The 18350-nt window shown below is 39.4% G+C and overlaps 1 protein-coding gene across 5 annotated transcripts in view; it reads right to left on the bottom strand.

Moving 5' to 3' along the window:
• Positions 1 to 17699, bottom strand: part of PDS5B (PDS5 cohesin associated factor B) — a 98979-nt gene extending 81280 nt beyond the window's left edge. For 4 of the 5 annotated variants that reach the window (XM_040054429.2, XM_040054451.2, XM_040054444.2 and 1 more), the window contains exon 1: positions 17613 to 17699. The gene's annotated coding sequence lies outside the window, so the exon portion shown is untranslated. Of the gene's footprint in view, positions 1 to 16043; positions 16293 to 17612 lie in introns of those variants that run through there. The other variant, XM_040054436.2, reaches the window with a different exon arrangement.
• Between the last annotated feature and the right edge of the window lie 651 nt (positions 17700 to 18350).

Below are 18350 nucleotides of genomic sequence, written 5' to 3'. Positions count from 1 at the left end.
CCTCTCAGAAGTACAGAAAAAAAAAAAAAAAATAGGACTTCATTTTCTAGAGAATGAATGCATCTAGACTTACAGGGTCAAAAAAATTTTTAAACTACTCTAAGAAATAGAACATAAAGGATAAAGAATCATAAACCTTCTAACACTGAGAAAAACAAAAACCATTCAAAAGAAACAGCAGAAAACAAAACCTATCATTAAAAAAAACCAAACCAAACAAAAAAACCCCACCAAATGCTAAGCAATCCCCTTGTACAACAGTTAGAACTTCAACAATTACCTAAATAAAACTTTGTTATATTCCACTGCTAGAAGTTCCTGCTCTTCTGGACTGTCAGTATAGCTGTGCATGCCTAGCTTTAGCAAAATAACCTATGTTGAACACTTAGTCGAATCTAGAATTTTATTCTGGGGGGAAGGGTGTTTTGGTGATTCTAACCAAATGCAAGTCTGTGATTTCACATTACAAATACATCAGCTGTTTCAGTGAACTTCCATCGTGGAAAAAGAAGATAATAACAGCTAAGAACAACAAACTCAAGGCCAGCTATACCTACAACATGTTGAAAATGGAAATCCATAAGCCAGTGATGTGGTATCCAGTGGCTGAATTTCAAAAAGCTTTTAAAATTCATTTTTATAGATCCAATGTATTGCAAAAGAAAACAGTCTAAGACGACAAGCATTTTGAAAAAAAAGGAAATTCTTTGAAAGCATCTTTGAGATTCAACGGACTCAGCTGACAGTTTCTACTATTATTTTTTTAACAAATGAAATTTTAGAAGCTCTCCACCATAATTTCAAAAATCCAGTATTATTCCATATACACCACCAGAAGGGAAAGAGCACAAGTCTTACAAGAAGAGGCTGAGGGAGCTGGGGTTGTTTAGCTTGGGGAAGAGGAGACTCAGGGGGGATTGGTCTCAACAACTTACTGCTCTCAACAACTACCTGAAAAAAAGTGTGGTAAGGTGGGGATTGGTCTGTTCTCCCAGGTAGTGTATGACAACACAAGAGGAAACGGCCTCAAGTGGCACTAGGGGAGGTTTAGATTTGACATTAAAGACTGGTCAGGCATTGAAACAGGCTTCCCAGGGAAGTTGTAGAATCACCATCCCTTGCAGTGTTCAATGGCACGTGGAGGATGGAGCACTTGGGGACATGGTTTAGTGGAGAATACAGTGGTTCTGGGTTAACCAATGGACTCAATGACCTTAGAGATCTTCTCCAACCTTAACGATTCCATCAAAAAGGAAAGTGTGCACATGGATACCTGTTTTAAGCCAAGAAAACACTTCAGACCATGAATTGCTTTGCACCATGCAGCATCCAAGCACATAAACTAAACCTTGAGACATGCACTGTTTCTGCTGTTATATGAGGATAAAGAAGGGCGACAGATGTCACAAGAAACTTGAACAAATATATAACAAATTCCAGTCCTAACATATAGGAACAAAAATCATGATTCAATCAGGCATTTGTTTTTTCAGTTGTCGTAAACAGTACAATAAGTTAAGTCTTCAAAACCTATGAAGAGAGCATTTAAAATACAAACCCTACTCTTTGTACACAAGGAGATGATACAATAAGACTTAAAGATGTCTAGGAATTGCTTCTTTCAACACAGAAGCACCATTGCAATTACAATTTCTCACAGACCCAAAGTCAGGAACCAAGAGCAAGTCTGTAGAAATATATTGAAAAATGGTATGTATAAAATAGCAAGGCAAATTAAAAACTAATTTTAAGGGAGGTGGGGTAGAAGAAATTAGTAGAGAGAAAAGAAAGAAAGATGACAAAACACATACCCTTTGTACCAGGACAACAGGAAAACTAAAGCACAAAAAAACTTCCACAGAAAAGTAGAAATTACATTTTTGGGCATTGGAATAGGACGGATTAAAAAGTTATTCACCTCTTGTGACAAAAATAATCATAGTTAATGTAAAATTATTATTATCAGCCAGGCCACAAATGGGAACAATCAATTAGTGGAAACAGAGTTATTTAGTAATAAGTACCACTGCCAAAATTTGGTCAAGCTCAAATAAATAAACTACACTTGAATTCTGTATATATTCAGTAGCATCCAATAGCAACTGAGTTCCAGCTTAGTCTACTGGCCATTATATTATTAAAACATTCAGATGCTTTCTATAAAGTAGATAACTTTATGAACAGCTAAACTTCACATATACTACTTGCTCAATACTTCAAAATATAGATTGTGATTATGCAAATAAAACATGGATTGACATCTTGCATATTAAGTATCTATGCAAATATACTTCATAGGTCAATAAATATCATTAGAGGATGTTAAGTCAATGATCTAACTGGAGGACTTAAACCACACTCCATTTAATTGTATAATGTTTGGTTGACAGTTTACATTGCCTATGGCAATTTAATTAACTGTGCTAATCATTAAGCAAACTGTGCCCGAACACACATGAAGTCAGCACGTGTCAACAGTGACTTTCCAGATCTATACATGTGTTTAAATCCTCATCCTCCGGACAGTTTTGTACAAGTCTTACCCAAGTGATGAAGCAAATCAACCCTATATTGCTTACAGCTCTGTCTCTTGCCTTATTATTGCTTCTTCTTTAAAATCCAGAATACAGACATGAGGACTTAGAAGATCACCAGAAACAGTGATCAACTTAGCAAATTCTATCATCATCATTACTTTTCAGAACTTTCACTGAATATACATAATTATCTATATAGCTATTCCTGAGATAATTTTTACATCATGTATATAAAATCTAAGAAACTATACGTCAAATATATGTAGGTCAATATATATACTTTAAAATCTATGTTTGCAAGACATTTTTCAATGTGCCGGTGAGAAGAACACTTTTTTCATGTTCACAAAGATATTGGAAGCTCAAGTGAATCTAGTAAGTGGTTGGTATGGCAAAAAATTTGAATGTGTAAAGAACTAAATATACATTTCCACAGCTCATATCATTCCAACAAGAAAGTGTAGCCAAAAAAAGGAATTGGCAAATATTCATCAATACTTTCTCCACAACCAAGCAGGATGACCAGTGGCCTCTCACTCTCACAGGCCATTCCATCAACAGTACAGAAAGAGTTCAGAAAATGCAAAAACATTTTCCTAACTTGTCTCACAGGATATTGCAAGGAAGCAAAACCTTTTGCATCTCATAAATCACACTACAGACTTCACTCCAAAGCTCTATTCCTTTTTCAACACAGTTTATAATTTATTATTATTATTATTATTTATATACCTTTTCTTTACTTTTGCACCCTCAGTGGGTAGCATTCTTGTATGAATTAACATAAACCACGACAAATGCTTGAAGATCACTAACTTTGTTTCAACAACACAGGAAGTATGAAAAAAAATTGTCAAGATGTAATGCCCACAAAAAATGCAACAAGACATCATTAAGGGATTACTCAGGAACTCACAGAAGCGGAAGAGGCAGGCATCTTTCTATTTCATCAGTATTATTAATAAAACACAAATAATATAACAATTTGAGTCATCAACAGAAATTCTTTACATCCTGGTAAATTCCTGCTGGCATACAGCTGATTGACAGTAACTGATAAAGGTGAGAAATTACTTAGGTGTTAGAGACTTGCATTATTCAACTGCCACTAAACTAAATCTATTTCCATAATGTATCTGCTGCTAAGGAGTTATAACTTGGCTATAAAAAGCCACTCCAGGATGAAACTTGGCAGTTAATTTTCTGCTCTTGAATAAAATAGAAAACTTTAGTGTGTTGGACCAAGGTTGCTTATGTAAATCCAGGTCGTTTTTCATGCTGATTCAGGTATAATGCCTAGACTGATACTTTCCATTGTCTTTTAGAAATAGATAATATTTATATATTTATGCTTACTTAACTACCATTAAATGAATGGTACTAGTATCATGTATAATATCAGTAAAATGCTAGCTTCCCATATGCAGCATAGTAAGGACTGATACAGGAAGAATTTACAGAAGCCACTAATTAAATGTCTTCTGGAATGAAGACCCAAATTATAAGGTAAAAGTAACACTCTCAGTCCAACAAATAACATAAAAACATACTGGGTTTCACTACAGAATGCCATTAATGGCAGGCCTTTGATAGTCATACAGAAGTAATAATACCTGCTTAAATTAGGAAATACTTTTGCAATCTTACACCAGAAAATACAGCAAGGCACATTAAGTTTCTTTATTAATATATTAAGTAAGCACTCTGTGGAAAAATAAAAGATGTGCAGGTGATAACTATGCAAGAAGAGATGTCATCACAATGTAGAAAGGACTTGTAGGATTCAGGAGAAGAACTAAGAAGAAAAGATTAAGACATGATACCAAAATCAGCACATGCGCATTAAAGGGCCTCAGACAACTTAAAAAGAGTTGCAATCAGCTAACAAACGATCCCAGGCAAGTTCCCACTTCCGCTGATAAGGTTTTTTTCAAACTTCATTAAAGAAAGCCTCCAAAGATTTATGAAAGTAGAAAGTATTCAGTATCAACTTATCTCAGCACACAGCTCTCTCCAGTGGTGTTGCAAACACTTGCAGCTTCCACAAAATGTGACCCAACTTTAAGTTTCAGCATTTTTCCAGATGTTACTGTTGCCATTTTTCTTTTAATAAAACTGTCTCTTTTTTAATGCCACTTATGAAACAGCATTTTCACTGAAACACACTCGATTAAAAAAAAAAAAAAAATTAGGAAGTATGTAAAAGAATTCACCATTAAACAATTCAATAACCTAAGGAAAAATAAAACTGACTTATTATTGTGGGATCTCTGCTTTCACACTTCTACTCAAGACCAAGCAAAAAGGGACTAGGAATTAAAACGGCTCATTTCTGTGCATGGCTGCAGGAAAAGAAATTATAAAGAGATATAAATTGGAAGGCAATGGTAAAAGAATCTGACAGAGAAAGAAGAGTGTAGGCTGACTAAATATGATTTTAATAAAACAGACATCTGCAATATATTTGTCAGTTAGTCAAGTACTAGGGAAAACATTCCTTAGGTGGTCACATTATGCAACCACACTATACAAAATCTTAAGAAAAGACAAACTATGACTAGTCCTCAGAGCATTCAAACAGAAGTGATTTGGTGATGTACACAATTCCAACAGTGGGGTCACAGGCAATGTCCATTCCAAAGGAACAAAACTCAGCTTTAAGCTTTTGTGCTTGACTGGGGTGCAAAAAAAGTTTTTGTACTACAAAGTGAACTCCAACAACCACTTAGTGAAGTTTAAATCAGTAACTAGAGCCCTCAGAAGAGGGCAGTTCTACTTCATTCAAAGATGAGGAAATACAAAAATAAAGATAGAACTGAAGTCAAATTGAGATATCCACTGTAAATAAGCTTAACCAAAAAAAAAAAAAAATGCACTTCAGTAGCTAGAATCAAAAAGGAAAAAGTACTGCTGTATAGTAATGACTGTAAAGAAGTTACTGAAGTATCCTATAAAGTCAGCTGAATATCCATTTTTAAAGAAATGACAGGTAAAACTTTCCTGTGACAACTGGTAACAGGTATCTTTAATCAGAAGTTACTGTGTCTACACTTACAAACTTTACATTTTCAAATCAAAGCAACTACATAGGCACCATCCAAGAATTCATGAACCCCTGTGGAAAGCACAGCTCTTTAAAGGTATTTAAAAATTAAGGTGCGGTATCCTTCAATTTTAAAAATTTAAGTTAACTTTTAAAATTAAGGCATACTGCAAGAAAATAAAAGCAGCACTCTCATTAATAAGGCAGAGCAAAAAAGTAGTAATACTACCACTAGAGCTGCACTAGTTTGATATCAACAATATTTTAAGAGTTTAAGAAAAGATCTGCATGCTGAAGTCAGAATTTCAAAAACAGAGATAAATGTAACTTCTAGGCTTATATTACCCTGGGACAATTTATGTCTGCTTCATCTGTGTTAAAACAATTAACACTTCCCTTGCATCAAATATCATTTATTATGGAAGCATTCAAATAGGAATCGTAGACGGATGGATGCAGAGATGGATGAGACTTGTCATTCAGTAAAACACTGAAAGGAAAGTTTAGAGAAACAGAAATGTTTGTGAATATAAAAACTGCTTATGAACATCCAAACAAGAACACACTCTCTAACTGAAAAAAATCAGCTGTCAGGGGAAAATAACAGGAGTCTAAAGAGGGGCCCAATGCCTAGGTCCAAGTATAGTCTCATGGTGATTTTTCTACTCAGCATTAAGTCTAGGACAAGGTACTGCAAGAACCTCCTCTCCACACTGAAGATACTCAAGCACTATCTGGACAACCCTGCTTGTGAGCAGAGGTTTGACACGGTGACCCATTGTGGTCCCTTCCAACCTGACCCATTCTGTGGAACAAACAAACAAACCAACCTGCACAAACCCAAAACTTCAACAGCTAACACCCATTTTAAGGTGTGGGCAAGAACTTGCTTGGAATACTATGTGCAGCCACCACCACGTATCATCCAGATAATATAAATTGGGAGAAGCACTCATGAAGTCAATTACATGAGGACAGCACGTGCACAGAGGCAACAAGAAAAAACTGCCAGGAGGGTAAGTAGAAAAGAGCCAGAAATCACATAAATCACACAAATACCAGGAGATCCCACTCTGGTTCAAAGAAAATGAACCACCATAAGACAAAAGGTCAAAGATAAATAGCTCAATGAAGAAAAACTGATCATGAGAGGCAGACTTCTAGTTTTTAAATTAAAATTTAAGAATTACTTTCTTGTCAATATCTGAAACAGACTATCCAAATAGAATGTGGTACAACTTGATCAATTTGCAGAGATTAGCCCCTTGCTTTCACATGGTACATTTGAAAAGCGGACCATGAACACCACAAAACATTCTTCTTCCAGAATCACCAGAAATACTGGTATTTCTTAGGCTGGTACTCTAAAAGAAAAGAACTGACAACCAGCCTAGGTATCAAAATTCCAAAATATTACTGGTTTATGGTCATAATATTGACACAGCCGTCTTTTACCAGGGAAATTACTTTAAGATTTAGTAAGGCAGGAATTATTTGTTTCCTTCCTCCAACTGCTAGAAAAGAATGGGGAAGAGGCAGGAATTACTATTTTCCTTTACATTAACTGTTTTTGAAACAGAGTAACAAAAAGCAGTCATAGAAACCTCAGATACCTTGCATTACATAATTTCAAATGATTAACAGCTGTAGTACTCACACAAGTGGAGAAAAAAACCTATGCAAGAATGGCATGGAAGCCATGAGGAAAATAAGGGGGACATAACAGGAAGCGGAACATAACTACAACACACAGACATCAGGCACAAATCAAGTTTGACATCTGTGCTGCCCCTTGGGAGGAAACTACACTTGGTATCATTTTAGGGTACCATTTATTTGGCTAAGTGCCTTACCGAGTATTACCATGAAATTTGGTTGGTTTTTTGTTTCAGGGGTTTCTGGTAAGAATTAATATTAAACAAATGTCCCCCCAAGGGAAATAAGGCCCAACACTAAGAATACTAAAAAACCAAAATAAAATGCTGAAAATAAGCAAGTAAAAAAAAAAAAATACTAGCACGCTACCACAGAAGCAAAATGGCATGTGAAATTTTACAATGGTCAACAAATACGAAGTTGCTTTTGTAACAAGTCAGAATTTATATACCTAAATGAGATGCACTTTCATTCCCAACTTTGCATATAATGTTAAAAAATACAAAATTATATGCTTTACATCCTACTGTAAATTATTTGCTCCAGAATTGCTAAAGATCAAACAAAGAATGCTAGTGGGATGAATTGAACTGTAAGACCTAAAAAGAATACACAGGTATTCAACTGCAAAGTTGGATGCTGTTCTACACAACAGTGCATCTACTCCTAGTCAACATGAATTATAAACAGACATTTATATTATAACTGCATATAGCAATCTTAGTACCAAATCCACATTCAGTTGAGTGTTTTACAAACAGAAGTTGTCTGCCCAGATGGCTTCTATCAGTTCAGCTTTTCTTCCCAGCTAAAACATTTTATTTTGCTTTTTGCAAAACTGTGACAGAAAAGCAGACTGAAAAAAAATAACTGTGTCCCCAAAGACAGAGAAAGAACCCATAACTGGTTACAAAGCAGAAATCAGATGAAGACATACTACAACTGGGTAAACTAAGTGTATTATAAGACCACAAGGACCAGCAGTTTTGCCATCTAGTCACCTACTGTAATATATGGATCTATCAGTAGATCACTTAAAAAATAATAAAAAAAGCTAAATATTCTCTTAATATTGAAGCCTTAACTTACCTTTGACACCTACCTCAACACTCAACCAACATGTAAATTCTCTGCCAATAATATATTGACTCCTGTAACTTTTTCTAATACAGTTATTCATCCATTACAATTATTTAGCCCTACGGGGTTGAATGGGGTGGAATTTTCACAGGGTGGCTGAGGTTGGAAGGGAACTCTGGAGGTCACCTGGTCAAATCCCCCTGCTGAAGAAGCGTCACCTAAAGCTGGTTTGCAAAGGAGTGCATCCAGATGGCTTTTGAGGATCTCCCAGGGTAGTGACCTTGCAAAAGCCCAGGACAACCAGTGCTGGTTCTTGACCACTGCCACAGTGAAAATGTTCAGAACGAAACTCTTGTGTTCCAGTTTGTGCACACTGCCTCTGGATCTATTAATGGGCACCCCTGAGTGGAGTCTTTATCTTCTATGTATCTCACTTTCAGAAATTTACATATGTTAGTACATTTTAATCCTGTTTTTTTTATAAACAGGAGCATATGTACAGTTACGTCAACTTTCTTGATAGTAGATTTCCAAACTCTGGTTTGTTTTCTGTTTTGAAGTTCATGTTTAATATGTAGTTATCCTTCAGTCGCAGCTCATCACTCCCATTAGGACACAAGAAAATGGAATGAAGCTGCATTGGAGGAAGTTCAGATTGGACCTCAGGAAAAGGTTCTTCACTGACAGGTGATCAGTCACCCCAGGGAAGTGGTCATGGCACCAAACCTGTCAGAGTTCAAGAAGTGTCTGGACAACATAATTATATGATTTAGTTTTAGGTAGTCCTGTGTGGAGTAGGGAGTTGGACCCTTATGAGCTCCTTCAAGCTTGAGAATTTCTATGGTTCTATGCCACATTTGCTGCACAATGACAGACAAACTCCTGGCATGCATCAGCATGTGGGCTGTGCTTCCGTCAGGCTCAGATCTGTGCTGATGTGCAGTAAGGACGTGGACCTCATTTTACTAGATTGGATCAACTGCCTTACAGCACCCTATAACCCACTCCCCAAGAAGACCTCTCCTCCTGCCCAGGAGAGCATTAACAAAAACTCAAATCAAAAACAATGATGAAAAATTGTATACGCTCCCCACTGAATTGTGTTCCATAAATAGAAACCACTAGGACAAAAGCAACACCTATAGAAAGCTAATGCTTATTCATTTTAAAAGGACACGTTTTTCAACTGAAAGGAGGAAGTTACAAATTATTAATAAATAAATACAGCTGCTTGCACTATGATTTTAAGCATACAATCATGATACAATGGTTCAGAGAGTTTCTACCTATTACCTAAGGTACAAGAACTGTTCATTGCTCTGTCCTTATCCCCCTGAAGTTAGAAGGTTAACATAGTCAAAGCAAACTAACAAACGCATCTGGTAAATCCTGCTGACAGCTGAATCCATCACTAATCCACCTGTCTGCTAACAGCCAGATGTTGCTGTTTCTTTAGCACAAAAAGCTGGATTTGTTCACACCTCAGCCAGATTCTCAGCTCAAGAGCAGTCTATCTTAATTAAGACAAAAAGCTCAGCTTACCACAGAAACAGATGAAGTTTGGACACACTTCTACTAACTCCACTGGAGAGACCAACAAGCTCTATCAGACAAAGGGACTAGAAAGTTTAGGGGTTACAGGAAAGATATTCAACCAAGAAGCAAAAGTAATGAGAGAGGGAAGAAAAATGGGCGGGGGGGGGGGGGGGGGGGGGGGGGGGAGGGGCAGAGAGAAGGAAAAAATAGAAACAAAACACACAAAAAAATCCAAACAAACAAAACCCCATCACCATACACCACAGCTGACATTCCCTATCAGCCTTGAGATTCCTAAAATGCACAATGTACATAAGTATCTGAAGGGAGGTCACCAAGAGGACAGAGCTAGGCTCTCCATCGTGGTGCCAAGCAATAGGACAAGAAGCAATGGGCAGAAATTGATGCACAAAGTTCCATCTGAACACAAGAAGTCACCCCTTTTCCGTATGGATGACTGAGCACCAAAACAAGCTGCCTAGAGAAGTTGTAAATTCTCCTTCTCCAGACATTCAAAAGCCACTAGCACATAGTCCCAAGTAATGTGCTCTCAGGGACACTGCTGGAGCCAGGGGGCTGGACCAGATGACCTCCAGTGGTCTCTTCCAACCTTATCTATTCTATGACCCTGTAAAACCTAAGATGTGTCAAAGAAGGTGAGAGAGGAAGTACATTGTACAGTGAAGGAATGGGAGCCCAAGAGGTATGAGGACAAACTAGACAGAGAAGTCACTAAAGAGAGACCAGAGTAGAAACATCAGCTGCAGCTGGCAGTAGGGGAACGCAGCCCCAGCAGACCTCAGTCCTCTCCAGAGCATACAATGTGCAAACACCACGTTACACTGCCCTTCTACCAACAAGAATCCACTGAAAAGCTCTCATACTTCACCCCACATAAAACTGTTAAAAGAGAAAAATTCATTGCTACTAATAGCATTCCATCAATTAGTCAAAGCATCAATTAGATACAAAGCAAAAGGCTACAACCTAAAGACTGACTGGAGCGCATCCATACAGTAAATTTGTTTACTAAGCTTGATTAAAAAGGAAAAATGAAAATACAGAAATAGTTGTAAAATCACACATTAAGAATTAAGAAACAGATTTAAAGTTTCTTATTCAATATTAAAGAGAGTACACACAAAGGAGCTGATATACCTGATCCTTCACTACTTTTTTTCCACACCACAGGATTTCCTTTTCATTCAAAGCAAAGAAGCCATTCAACTTTTCTCCTTATAATTTTATGCGTGTCCCTTATTAGACGCTATTTAAGCCACACTCTGAAGAGACTTAATTTCTTACTGGGGTTTTGTAAGGTTTCACAGCTGTACTATATTAGCGTGCCATAATATAAATTAACTTGTTTTTGCAATACTTCCACTGATTTTTCATAAAAAATAAGTATTTGCCTCATTTCATAGATTACTAACCCAAGATATAGACTGAAATGTAAGAACTAACAACCAATTTTGTCTATACAATCAGGAATTTAGGATAAGAAATTTAGGACACAACTTTAAAAGTATGCCAATTTATCCAGCACTGCATCTAAAACTAAAGCATCTGTTGAACCAAGCAGCAGTAGTCCGGGTCTAGAGCCTGTCTCCCAGGAAATCAACGCACTACTAATAAGCTCTTGTGGGAAGTTTGGTTTAAACAGACCTGCCTGGGATCACAAGAAACTGACAGAAGGAATGAATTCCAGTATCCCAAAGTGACATTCAATCATTCAAATTACTAGATATGCTTCTCCCTTCCCACAGTCCCCTGTCAACTCATTTTACATTTTCCAGCTTTTGGAAAATATGTGCACTGACTTTGATATGCAGCTCTAATTCCTAAATACAGTGGGTTGAAAAAAACCTCAACACTAGTCTTATAAGTAAAGACTACCATAACATATACTTAGAAGGACAGAAATTAATTTAAACTGTTTACTACTTTTAAAAATAATTTGCAATTTTAATATTGTTTTAAAGCTTTTTTTTAATGTGTAATACAGAAGATTCAGGGGGCAATGGTCCATTAAGAAATAAAAAGTTTTTTTAAATGTGCCTTTATATGTATATACAGAATGCAGGATGGACAACCTAATGGAGAATTTACTACAGGTAACATTTGTAATTTTGAGGAAAACTTCCAAAATGTTTTGCATTCTCAAAGTACAGATCAGCCAGTCATTAAAAAAAAAAGAGTACAGAATATTTCTTTCCAACAACTGTACATGCATCAAAATCTCTTTTCTTAGCTCTTGGAAGAATTTCTGTAACTGAAGGAATTACAAACTTCATGATCCAAGTTGGGCAAATGGAAGATGAAATGCATCTCCTGTTTGTTGTCTCTTTGCAAAACTTCCTCACAACTATTTTGAAGAGTTTATCACTGGCTTATCTATTCTTTCTTCCATTTTGAAAACACAGGAAAGCAAAAGTTATAGCCTGATTCTGACCACTTCATACTTAGAGAAAGAAAAGCAAACGTAAACTTTATTTTGTCCCATAAATTAAGTGAATTTTCTCACTTAGACTTTTGAAAAAAGTCTAAGCACTTTGGACTGTCCACAGACATTGCCCCTCACAAAAGTTTTCAAAAAGTGATGACACAAAAAGCTGCAGTTACTTCCACACACTTCATTTCTGTGCTCAGGAACTACATATAATGCTTTATCCTGAACTGCCAAGTAACAAAATCAACAAAATTATCAGAGAAAATATCACACCTAATGGCAAGCTGCCTAGCATCTCTGTACATTTTCCCCAAGAAAAGTCTTTGAAATTTTACATAGGCAGATGCAGAAAAATAATTTTAAAAAAAAAATCCCTAAATGTAATTACAAGTTTCCATGAAGTGTATTCTGCTCAATTCTCATAACTGACAATAATTCAATTCTTTTGTGTTAAGAACAAAAAACTAACATATGCAGTGACAAAGACTTCCTAAAAATCTGATTGTCATCATTGAAATGTACATCTAAGTAATAAAGCAGTTACTAACAGAAGTGAACAGTCAAACTCAAGGTGGCCCAAAGATTACATACAGGAAGTTTTGATGCAAATTTTTTTCAGGACATGCTCATGAGCAATATGTTTCTACTTACTGTGGGTAACTGTTAAGTTTTTGGTTGGTTGGGGTTTTTTTGCTTTTACTAGTTTTTGTTCACTCCCTTTCTTTCTAAGACTCAGGATGAAGGTTTTTGACATTGAAGTGAGCTACAATGTGGATATAATGGGATATTTAAGAGAACCAAAGGCAACTTTGTCAGAAGTTGTGGACAACCAGCTTCTCAAGAGTCACTTCCCAAGTTATCCCATTTCAGCTGAACCAAATACCCTTTAAAAGAGCCACAGACTGCTGCTCCCAGCACAGGAAAGACATCAGGCAGCAAGTCCAGATGAGGGTCACAAAGTTGATAAGAGGTATGGAACACCTCTCCTATGAGGAAAGGCTGTGAGAATTGGGATTTTTCAGCCTGAAGAAGAGAAGACTTCAGGTTGACCTAACTGCGACCTTCTAATACATAGAAGAAAGATGGATGGACTTTTCACAAGAGCACGTAGTGACAGGACAAGAGAGATCAGCTCCAAACTCAGAGTAGGTTTTAGATTAGATATTGGGGGAAAATTCTTTACTCTGAAGGTAGTGAGACAGTAGAAAAGGTTGCCCACTTCCCATGCCTGGAAATGTTTAAGGACAGGTTGGATGGGGCTCTGAGCAACCTGGTCTAGTGGAAGGTTCCTTGTTATAAAGAAGCCAATTTGAACTATATAGTCTTTAAGGTCCCTTCCAACCCAGGCCATTCTATGGTCTATGAAAATGTAGTTTAGGTGACTACAATGGAAGCAATTAAAACAGTAACATTTTTGACTGCTAACTTCATGTAATTTTTTGTCCATTAAAAAGCATGAAAGTGAAGAATCCAATTTCAGCAGCAGAAATATTTACCGGGATTCCTAATTAAGTCAGAGAAAAAGTACACACAGTTAGTATTGTCTAGAATCGATCTTTAAAGAACAGGGTCTGAATTAGAAAACCCCAGATGGGGTCCTGATCCCTGGTTACGGTACTCTCGTATAAACTGTGACAGACACAAGATGATTAGTACAAACATCCCCATCTGTTCCCAATGAGGTATGGCACTTTTTGTATTATTTCTTGAAGCATATTAATACCAAAGTTGTTGTGAGCTGAAAAAACAGAACCGAAGATCAGGCAGCATTAAACAAGCAGAATGTTTTTCCAATGCTTGGGGTGGGACGCAAAAGAGTAAATTCCACAGACAGGGACAAAGTAATAGCGGACTTAATCCTCAGAACCTACTTCAAGGACTTCTTCACACTTTAGAAAAGGCTGAAAAGCGGTATACACTGAGACAGACAGTAATAACCTTTAAAAAGAATGGAGGTGTTACCATTTTGATTCTTAGAAAATAAACTAAAATACTACTTGTATTTCAATAAATTCTTTCAAGTTGGATTTACTACAGCAAATATTTGCATAAACAGCTTTTTTTATTGTGGAATCCCTAATGGTCCAAAGAGGTTTTGAAACAAACCACTAAGTTCCTAAAATAACAGTTAATTTTCATTCATACACCTGACTTTTAATCTAATTTTTTTTCTTAATTTTACTTGACAGAACTGTATTAAGTTCTGTTCTTAGACAGAGCTAAGCAGATAAAAAACACCTCAGCTTTTCTATAAGACTACATTCAGCTGAAGAGGCAACCAATGGAAAAGCAATAGGTATATCATTAATATACATGCGCGGCCTTGACTTTTAGATGTCCAATCTCTGAGGGAAAAGAAAGGTTCTTTTTTTTTTTTGCGGGGGGGATATGTTTTACAATTCTTTAAAAGCCTTGATTCCTTCCAGGATCTGTCAGTGTTGTTCAGACAGTCCAGAGGGTCTACAAACCTGGAAAATTAACACACTTAACAACTAAGGACTATCACACTAACACACCTTTTATAAGTTTCCTCAGTTTTCCCATACCACCTAGTTTCAGAACTGACTGAAAGTTTCCAATGTTCTCTCAGTCTATCCAAAGATTATTTCAAGTTGCAGTATTGATGTTTTGTGCTAAGAGTAAAAACACCATTACTTTAAAAAGGAAAATGATACTGACAAGTGATAAGATAACGTTCCACATATCAGAACTACTTTTTGATTCTAAAAAGGAACTCCTCTGAAGGCAGCAGGAAAGACATACCTTCCTCTTTCTTGGCATAATATTTGGGGCAAGCCATATAAAGGGATACAGATATTAGAGTGAAACTGATAGGGAAAAATAATGAGTTGCAGTATCACATTTTCCTTCCCTCTCTAATTTTGCACACTTTTACTGTTCAGCTTCACATTTTCTTATTTGTTGCTCCCATGAAAATTCTCCTTGTGCAACAAGTAGTCTTTATAACCTCTCCCAATTCATGTTTAAAGAAAAAGGAATTAACTCCATATACCTTTAAATGAAAATCCTTTACTAAACCAGAATATTCATACATATACATACATCATCTTACTCTTCTGTATGACTATCAATTGTGTGACTGAAGAAATAAAGAGAGGAAAAAGGTATAAGCTGAAAGCTTGGTAGAGAGCAACATATCCCAAAAGAAAATGCATCTCTTCCAACCTCCTGTTCTACAGTTAAAAACAGATAATGCCTGAGGTTATGCCCATATTTCATTACTGTGCTTTTCCAAATGCTAGCAATGACTGTTGGCTTTTATATAGTTAATTACAGCTTAATGACAACTTGGGTAACTTGCTCAATTTCAGTCCATAAGTAAGCATGTTAGATAACGTCTAAATTCAATATATACAAGAGAAAAAAGAAGTTGCATACAAGTGCTAAACATACAATTTTCCATTTTAAGTTATTTAGTTGTTTCATCAAACACTGAACTATAGTTTATCCAGTCTGTATACTAACTAGTAAAGAGGATGTAAGAAATGCATAGGCAAATACTCCAATATAGGATCTACATAAAAAAATCCCAAACAAAACACCACATCACACCCAGACACATGATAGCCCCCAAACCCACAGTAATTAAATTCAACCTTGCTTCAGACATAGACACAAGATGTCATGCAAGTGCTAAAGTACTAAACTACTTCCTCTAGCAGTGCATCCTTTCAAACGCTGTGATGAACACGATACACACACTTCTGCTAAACCACCTTACCTGATGGCCTGTCACTGCCAGTCTTCTTTCAGGTGGTGTGAGCATGGCATACACTCAGCTCTTTCACTTCTTTTTGAGGAGTTACTTTACATAGTTTAATATCTAGCATATCTATAGTACATACAAAACATACCAGGCAAAATTTCTACCACCTTAAAACTGAACAACTCCACTGGTTTGCAAGGATAAAACCTGAAAGAATGCACTTCGTCTTACTCCCTGCCCAAAACGTTTTCAACTGTAAAGCCACTCAAATATTCAACGCTCCTTCTACTCCATCCCCAGCGAAGAGAAATCAATTACAGTCGAAGCACCTACCCGGCAAGCACAAAACAAAGACAAACACGAGAACGCTTCAGCAGCTATGTTAAACGGGAAAACACAACGCCTAACTAAATAACCACAGCTCTCAGAAAGCAACCACGCAGCAAGCCAGCATAAAAGTCAGAATAAGGCTGGCAAGACAAAATCCAGCTCTGTAGGAACTGGTCTGCTGCAGTTTAATCTTCCAGGACTGTTCACCGTCATTAATTGTTGATTTGTTTTGAAGAACAGATAGTGATTTATTTGCACCGGGATGAAGTTACGGACCTAAATTCCTGACCGGAGGCTCTAAACGTAAACAATACATAACCTATAAATTTAACCATTCTCCATCTGGCTATTCAGATGTAAAATTCATAGTTTTCCATCTACCAGGCGGCGACAACCGCCGCCCCCCCCCCACCCCCCCCAGTTCCTCCCCGTCCTCCCTTCTCGAGCGCTTTCTAACAGAGCCTGATGCAAAGTGGGAGGGAAAAAGAAAGAGGAGGAAAGGAAGGGGGGAAGAAAAAAAAAAAGCTAAGCCAGCATGAAAGAACCGAGCTCGCACACAAGTAGGGACCCACTAAACCGCGGTCCCCGGCAGCTCTTCCCGCTAAGGAGCGCTGGGAAGTGCGGCGCGGAAAGACCGAACCGGGCGGGGAGGGGACGGGGATGTCCCCGCGCTCAGCCCGGGCGGCAGCCGAGCGGGGCGGCGGGAGCCCCGTGCTGCCCCGCGGAGCGGGGACCGGGCCGGCTGCCCGGGGCAGGCAGGGAGGGAGGGGACGCCCGGGGCAGGGAGGAAAGGGACACCCGGGAAGCCGCGATCACTCACTCACTCACAGCCACGGGCGAGCAGCCTCCCCGCCCCCGCCCCGCCACTTCGCGCCGCGAGGAGCCACCGGCGCTGGGCGCGACACCGCCCGCCGGGCCACCGGGGAGAGGGGGTGACCCCCGGGCCCCCCAGCCAAGGTCACCCCACCGCCCGGAGCGCCGGGCAGGAGGGGGAGAAAATTTAGTAATTGACGGCGGCCAAGGGAAAGGGGGGAGGGGAGCAGCCCCGCGGAGGGGCGAGGGGGATGGGAAGGGGGAGCTCCACCACGGGCCAAGGGGAGCTCTCTGCGCTCCCGCTCCCCCTCCGCTCCCCGTCCTCCTCCAGCGCTAGCCGCGGAGCTCGGTCCGGGCGGGCGCCCCCCACGCCCCCGGGAAGGGAAAAATGGAGCGGGGACGAGGTGGGGGTACCCGCGGCCGAGGTGCCGCGCTCCTTACCCCGCCGCAGCCGCCTCGCCTCGCTGGTCGCAGGCGGGTCCGCTCCGCGCTGCCGCCGCTCCGGGCTCGGGAGGCGCTGCCGCCGCCGCCGCCGCAGCCAATCGCCGCCAGCCCCCTCCCCTTCCGCAGCTCGCCCCGGTCCCCCTGCCGGCTTCAAAATGGCGCCAACTGGTCTCCGGCTGCTCCAATGGAACCGCCGAGGGGAGCGAGCGCGGCCAGCGCGGGGCAGCAGCGCCCCCTGCCGGCCCGCGCGGGCAGCACCCACAGCCCGGCCGCAGAGGGGCTGAGGGTGGGCCCGGGCCGGCTCCCGCCGGTGCGCGCTCTGTGGGAGACTGAGGAAAGCGCTGCCCCGAAACGACGATTTATTAAAGGATTGTTGGGAAAAAATAAGGACCAAAGTCGCTCAACTGCGGAGAAAGAGCAGAAAAAGTAGCATAAGTCACTCATCTGGCCCTTTGCTCTTGCTTGAGGGAGTGCAAGAGTTCGAGGGGTGGGTGCCCTTACAGGAAAACACAAACAGAAAAGCAATGTGGTTTCTTCTCATCGCTACAGCTAAAAGGCTTCATTTATTGTAGAATCACAGAATAAAATGGAAGGGACCCACGAGGAGCATCGAGTCCAACTCCTGTCCCTGCACAGCACCATCCCCCAGAGTCACACCGTGGCCTGAGAGCACTGTCCGAACACTTCTTGAGCTCTGCCAGGCTTGGTGCTGTGACAGCTTCCCTGGGGAGCCTG

This window comes from Hirundo rustica, chromosome 2 (genome assembly GCF_015227805.2).
Source record: "Hirundo rustica isolate bHirRus1 chromosome 2, bHirRus1.pri.v3, whole genome shotgun sequence".
Lineage (NCBI taxonomy): Eukaryota > Metazoa > Chordata > Aves > Passeriformes > Hirundinidae > Hirundo > Hirundo rustica.
This window is presented reverse-complemented; position numbering and strand designations above follow the sequence as displayed.